The sequence below is a fragment of the Bidens hawaiensis genome, unplaced genomic scaffold (genome assembly GCF_021521415.1).
Source record: "Bidens hawaiensis isolate Kalapana, Puna unplaced genomic scaffold, B.hawaiensis_p1.1 tig00023821_1, whole genome shotgun sequence".
Taxonomy (NCBI): Eukaryota; Viridiplantae; Streptophyta; class Magnoliopsida; order Asterales; family Asteraceae; genus Bidens; species Bidens hawaiensis.
In genome coordinates, this window is record NW_027493747.1 from 295,806 (window position 1) to 303,754 (window position 7,949).

Below are 7,949 nucleotides of genomic sequence, written 5' to 3' on the forward strand. Positions count from 1 at the left end.
TTTAGGGAGTTTAGTCCCGAAATTAAGATGAAGATGATAATGCGAACAAGTGTGGATACATCTCTTTCATTGCATCTTCTTGATCCCAAGTGAATTCAACGCCACGCCGTGATTCCCATCGAACTTTGACTAACCGAATACGACTACGCTTGGTTTTCTTCTCGTTGCGATCCATGATCTCAACGAGTCGTTCAACCATGATCATCGACTCATCGACATGTACTTCCTCGAGAGGTATATGGAGATTACCCTTGGCTAAGCACTTTTTAAGATTCGAAACATGAATGTCGGATGAACACCGGCAAGTTCTTGCGGTAGTTCGAGTCGATAAGCTACCTTCCCAACACATTCAAAAGTCCATCGGATTTGGTTTCGAGTTGAGTTTGGCTCCACATGACATTTCTTCGTACATGTTACCTTCTTCAACGGAGTTACGTTGAGCTTAGAAGACACGAATTTTTAGATCGGTTTGAACAACAACGCTTAAAAGCAGAACTGATTTAACATTTACCTTTCGACTTAGGGCGTCGGCGACAACATTCGCTTTACCGGGATGGTAGCGAATCTCGCAATCGTAATCACTAAGTTATTCGGCCCATCGTCGTTGTCTCATGTTGAGATATTTTTGGTAAAAAATATGTTGAAGGCTTTTATGATCGGTAAAAACCACACATTTTGTACCATAAAGATAATGTCTCCAGATTTTGAGAGCGAAAACGACGGCACCGAGTTCGAGATCATGATTCGTATAGTTCTTCTCATTAAACTTAAGTTGCCTTGATGTGTAAAAGATATAAGAGATAACTTGACCTCGTTGCATGAGAACACAACCAAGGCCTTGATGGGAGGCATCGCAAAATAGAACAAAATCGTCGTTTCCATCGGGAAGGGTTAGAACGTGAGCATTGCAAAGCATGTCCTTGAGAGTACAAAAGGCTTCCTCTTGCTTTGAACCCGAATCGAATGGTTTCCCTTTATGAGTGAGGGAGGTAAGAGGCAAAGAGATCTTAGAAAAATTTCGAATGAAACGCCGAGAATATCCGGCCAAACCGAGGAATGATCGAATTTCCGTGGGAGTCGTTGGAGTTTTCCTATCCTTAACGGCCTCAATTTTAGCGGGATCGACATGAATGCCTTTGTCGTTTATGATATGTCCTAAAAATTGAATTTCCTCAAGCCAAAATTCACATTTGGAGAATTTGGCGCAGAGTCATTCGTATCTAAGGAGTTCGAGAATAGAACGCAAATGATGTTCATGTTCGCTTTGGATTTAGAAAAGATAAGGATGTCATCAATAAAGGCAATAACGAATTTATCAAGGAATGGTTTGCAAACGCGGTTCATGAGGTCCATAAATACTGCGGGTGCATTTGTTAACCCGAAGGGCATAACCAGAAATTTGAAATGTCCATATCGAGTAAGGAAAGCGGTTTTAGGAATGTCTTCTTCGCGAACACGCAATGAATGATAACCCGATCGAAGATCGATTTTTGAGAAACACGTTGCGCCTTGAAGTTAGTTAAATAGGTCGTCGATTCGTGGCAATGGATAAAGATTTTTTATGGTGAGTTTATTAAGCTCTCGGTAATCAATGCACATACGAAATGAACCATCCTTCTTTTTCACGAAGAGAACGGGAGCGCCCCAAGGAGAAGAGCTAGGATGAATGAAACCTTTATCGGAAAGTTCTTCGAGTTGGTTCGATAGTTCTTGCATTTCCGACGGGGCTAAAGGATAAGGAGCATTGGCCATAGGAATTGCGTCGGCACAAGATCGATACGGAATTCAATCGGACGAACGGGTGGAAGACTGGTGACATCGTCGGGAAAAACATTGAGGAAATCACGAACACTGGAAATATCTTGGATTTTCCTTTCTTTTTTTGTCACCGAGAGCTAGAAACAGAACGTACCTTTGGCGTAAGTACTTTTGCGATTAGGAGCACGACATGAGATTAAATCTTCTAGAAGTAGCGTTTCCAAAGACTTTAAGAATTTTACCGTTAACGAGCGGAATGCGAATGAATTTATCGAAACAAAAGACTTCGGCACGGTGCAAAGATAACCAATCCATGCCTACTATGACATTGAAACTTCCCATTTGCATCGGGATGAGATCGATGAAGAATTTATTCTTGGAAAGAATGAGAGAACAATCGCGGACGACAGAATTGATGGTAATGGAATTCCCATTGGCGACTTCAACAGAAAACGGTCGGGAAAGCTTGGTTCGAGGCAATACAAGTTTCGATTCAAATTTCAAAGAAATAAAACTTCTATCGGCACCAGTATCAAATAAAATAGAAGCCAAATGATGGTTCACCAAAAACATACCGTTCACAACATCGTTTGCCACTTGAGCTTGATTAGCGTTCATCATAAAAGCTCGCCCTTGATTGCCATGGTTTACTTGAGGTGCTTGTGGTGGAGGTGGAGGTGGTGCTTGTATGGCTTGGATGGGTTGGTTGAGCGGTGCATTGAGTTGGGGAAGTTGGGGTTGGTAGGTTTATACTTGGTAGGCTTGAGTTTGGTAGTAAGGTATGGTCATGGTTTGAGCTTGGTTGGCAAAGATTAATCGAGGGCAATTGTTGCGGAACGCATGGATAAGCTCATACTAACCCGTCAATTTAGGATCCAATTCGATATTTAGAGGTATCGGGAAGGAATTGGAATGGAATAATATCGATTCAGACAGAAGAAAAGGTTCTCGATTGATTCAAACACTGTACCTATGGGATAGAGGAAGAGGAAAAAACCGAATATTTCACATAGTGCTTTTAATCAATCTGATTTATTTCGTACCCTTCGCTCAATGAGAAAATGAGTCCAATTCTAAGGGATCAAACCTATGGGACTTAAGGAATAATATAAAAAAAGAGAGGGAAAAATATTCATATTAAATAAATCAAAATCAATCAAATAAGTAAATAAAAATGAAGTAGAAGAACTCAGATTCCAAATGAACAAATTCAAACTTGAAAAGCATCTTTCTGATTCTCGAAGAATGAGGGGCAAGGGGATTGATCGAGAAAGATCTCTTGTTCTTATTATAAGATCGTGATTGGATCCGCATATGTTTGGTAAAGAGAATAATCTTCTCCTTTGAGAATACTCAAAAACGGAAAGTGTTCAATTGGAACATGAAAACAGATCCAATCTATCCGCCCCTCCCATAAGATTCTTTCTTTCTGGCGGAGCAAAGGTTCGCTGGCCACTGCCCTCCGTTCCAAGCGAAAAGACTCGGCTAGACTAGAATAGAAGACTCAAAAGGAGTGAAACAAAGTGTCGCTTCAAGAAACATGGGTATTGAAAATCTTAAAAAGCCGTAGGTTCCCAATTTTAAAAGAATTCCCGCCAAGATGACGGATCCTGCCGTAGGTGCCTCTACATGAGCTTCGGGTAACCAAATATGAACTGGTACCATAGGCACTTTGACGGCGAAAGAGGCGAAAAAAGCAATCCATAGAAAGATTTGGCGCCGCTCACTAAATTCTGTGGTTAATAAAATTTGTAAATCGGTGGTTCCTGTTTGGAAAAGAATCAACAGAATAGCTAATAGCATAAAAACAGATCCAAGTAAAGTATAAAGGAAAAGCTGATATGCTGCCTTGATCTTTCTTTGCCTCGAACCCCATACCCCTATAATAATGGCAGAGTAAGGGGTGGCCCCAAAGCGGAAATGACCGGTGGTGATTGGTCGAAGCTCCAGTAGGTAGCCACTCCCTTCTCAGGGAACCTTACGTGAGACTTACGCATCATACGGCTCCGTCCCGAGCTTCCGTCGTCGGCCTTGTCATTAGACCACTATCTATGCATGTATTTTCAGCCTGGACTCTAGAATCTTTTGCTTCTCGGGGGGTGGCGAACAATGCTGCTTGCGTTGCGGGGGATGCCCGCCACAATTGAAGCAAGCTCGGGGTTGTCGGGGTTTGTTTGGTGCGTAGGGTGCATATCGGTTTTGGTAGTTTTGGTGGAAAGGTCCTTGGTTGGTTTGGTTGGTTAGGTTGGGTTCGCTGTGCGGATCGGTAGCTGGTGTTGAAATGGCCAAGTTGGTTACAAATGGTACAATGGCGACAAGGCATGTTTGATGGGTGGTGGAGTTGGAAATTGTTTCATAGAGGGGCGGTGCCGGTATAGGATCTTCGGGTTTGGGGTGGATTTTGGGTTTGTTGTCGAGATTGGGGTTGGGTAACGGCATAGTTCCGGTAGTTGGTCTTGGGTTTCTTCTTGTTGTTGTTGTTGCTGTGACTGGATGATTTGGAGTAGTTAATGGCTTGAGGTGAGGGTTCAACCTTGGATTTCGGTGCGGGTTCTGGCTTGGCTTTCTCGTTTGGCTTCTTGAGGGTTAGGGTACCAACTTTCACGTGATTCTCCGATAGCGCACCGACTAGAGTGATGGCATCCTCAAGATTCACTGGTTTGCTACTCATGACTGAGTCCCGGATTCGCATCGGTAAACCCCCAATGTATTTGTCAAGCTCACGCTCAGCCGGGGTAACCAAGTGAGGGACGAGAATGCTCAACTCATGGAAACGGAGTGAGTAGGCGGCGTTATCACCACTATCTTGCTTGAGGTTCCAGAATTCCTCCTCGAGCTTTTGAAGTTTGTGTTTGGGAAAGAACTTCTTCATCATAAGTGTCTTGAGGTCGGACCATGGAAGAGCCATAGCCGCTTCCGACCCTTGGAGGTGCATAACACTACCCCACCATATTAGAGCAGTTTTTCTAAACATGCTTGAAGCGAAATTTGTCTTTTTCGCTTCGGGGCACTCATTGTATCTAAACACATTCTCCATGGACTCGAACCATTGCAACAAGGTAGTCGCACAATTCGTACCCAAAAATTTGGTTGGGTTGGCACTAGTGAATTGCTTGTATGGGTAGGATACGGGTTTGGGTTCAACGGGAGCAACAACAGGTGGAGGAGGCTTGGATTTGGGTCGCAAGTTCGGGAATCACAGCGGCCAGTTGTATGACGATAGAAGCGGCCATACGTCGGTTGGAGTTCTTGCGTGGATGACGGCTAACCGGAGGCATGCTAAAAGATTATAAAGAAACGGGATAAGTTTTGGGTAAAAAGAAATGAATATGAGAGTGTATAAAAACAAAATAAGATTTCAAATTATTTTTATTGTGAATCCTAGAGTTAGTGAGGAGAAGATGTTAGTGTTAGATAAAATATAAATCTTTGTATATAAACAACAAAACCGAAAACAAACGTAAATAATTTTTTTTTAGAGGTTAAAGCTTAAAAATTTGAGATTTTGAGATTTATAGATTCGGAAAATCGTACATGAACCACCATGATTTGATATTCAAACACTAAAAAGTTTTTTATAAAACACCACGTTGGAGTCTAAACATGTGCACGAACCACCGCGACTTTTTCATGTTTTCGACTCAAATAACGATAATAACACAATAAATCGAGATACAAAGTCATTTCAAAATACTAGTCCACAACCACCATAGTTCTATTGTTTTGACACCAAAAATTTAGGATGGCGACCGGAACGCTCGCATTCGACTACTTAAAGTATTAACATGTATAACACGGTTTGTGGCCTAGAAAACGAGCACTATAATCCAACCATCCCAGGTAAGTAAATCACCTTCGATTCTTGGAATCTTTTTGTCAAATGGTCGTTTTATAATGTCTCGTTTACTATGATGGCTACAAACCCGATATAAATGCAACCTTTAAAGGATTTGAAACAACGGGATTCAAGTTAATCTTGTAATCCATAAAACACAATGAAATCTACTTTTGCGTTTTAAGGTAAGGATACATTGGAAATACTATGAAAGTGTGTGTATGTGAACATTTAGGATATTGGTGAATATTAAACAAGTTTATAAATAACATGCGATATGAACAATCAAAATAGAGTAAACACGTATAAGCACACGTATAGGACCCTAAGCATAACAATACTAGGTCGTTACGTCTAACCACCTATCCAATTGTCATGGCTCTGATACCAATCTGTCACACCCCGACCAAAGGCGGCAGAACATGCCGGGATGTAATTATTGCCCATAAGCACATGACACTAAATAAAGCGACAATATTTAACAAACTCATTTCATTTCACAACATCGAAAATGTCACATAGCAAATATTCATAAATAGTCATAACAAGATATCACAAATATAGCAAATTAAGTATTGTTCATTTTACTAATATCCTAAAGGTCTTGATGACATTTTCTTCACAATCCCAAATCAACCAAGATGCATACATGTAACATTTCATTAAATAAAGTTTATCAACACAAAGGTTGGTGAGCAATTCATAAGTTTGAGCATAATAGTATATAGTAAGGAAAAGCCACAAAACTCGTATACGAAACAATAAATAAAAGCAAGAACTTGGATAAATAGATATCGCTAACACATTAGCGACACCTAGCTATAAGGGGATGCCATATAGTCTAGGAGTTTATAGTTATCGTTAATTTCATTACGTTAACGAAACCTTGCTATAAGGGGTTGCCAGATAGACTAGGATTTTATAGTTCCACCAACCAAAATCGATAAACACATAGGCATATAATCATAGGACACCAAATCGAGCAATTATTTAAGTAAAGTATACAATAACGTTTGTGGTTTAAGATTCAAGTATAAAGCATTTAGTTGAATATGTATGAAATGTCACCCCCAAAACAAATGATGGAAAACGGGGTATGAAAGTACTCACGTTCAAGTAATAAACTTGAAAGATGATAATTTGGAGATTTGCCGGAATGACGGGTTTAGCGAACAATGCCTAAAAGGAAAGAAGTCTCGGATTTAGAAAGGTTGTCTTGAAAGTCTTTAAATAAAATAAATGTTGAGAAATGTAAACAATTAAAGTTCAAGGTTTAAAATGTAACTATTTAAGAACTTATAATAATAACCCTTTAAAAATGTAAGTTTGCTCAAAACTGGGTTAAAGTATCTAACCTTAATATTTACTCAACCTATGTTAAGTAATAAGGTGGGTAAAATGCAAGAATGCAAGTCCTTTTGAAATAAAGATACTAAAACGGGTTTTTAAGGAGTGTTTGGGTTGTTGGTTCGGGTCTTGACAGTTGGTCAAACCCAAAGTCAACTTTTCAAAATATTAAATGTTATGAGATAACTCATAAAAATCCAATAATACTTAACCAAGTATGTAGATCCATTGTTTTAGAACTAACAACGTACGTTAAGCGACTGTTCGGTTTTGTCGGTCCAAACTTTGTTATGATATCAAGTTGGATCCAACATTTCCAAGTACTTAAGAAAATAATTAAAATCAGTTTGTAAACTACTTTTAAAGAAATATACAAGTCTTGATAGCTAAACACACACTTGTGTGCCTTAAGCGAGTAAAAATCGGTTTAGTTCGGTTTGGTTCGCTTTCCATCTCACAATAAGTTCATAGATGGTTTCCACATGCCCAAATATCAAAGAACTTGTATAATAATTTATAAGTAATGATACTTAAGTTTTACAAGTTAAAAGTTAATAATAAAGTCTTTAAACAAAAGTTCGATTTTCGGTTTGGATCTTGGTTCGGGTTAAGACCGAGGTAAGATTCTACAAACCCATAACCATAGAACTAATAAATATGATTTTAGAAACTTAAATCTAGAACTGGCAATTCGTGTCTTAACCGGTTTAACATGTAAGAAGCGACGTGCGTAACACAAATATCAAACCTGAATACGACTCATATAACTACTTTATATGTCATGACTATAAGGCAGTTTTAAGTTTTGTGTACCAATAAGGGATAATGAGGGAGTCTAGCATACTAATTTCAATTATTTAAGAAAATAAAAAAATCACATACTGCACTTTTTTGATTAACAGTTCTTATCGTGTCTTTAACAGGTACCCAATTGCCAGCCCTACTTAAATCTAACATTAAACATGTTTAAACAATTATTTAACAAAAACTAGTAAACAAAGTTCGGTTT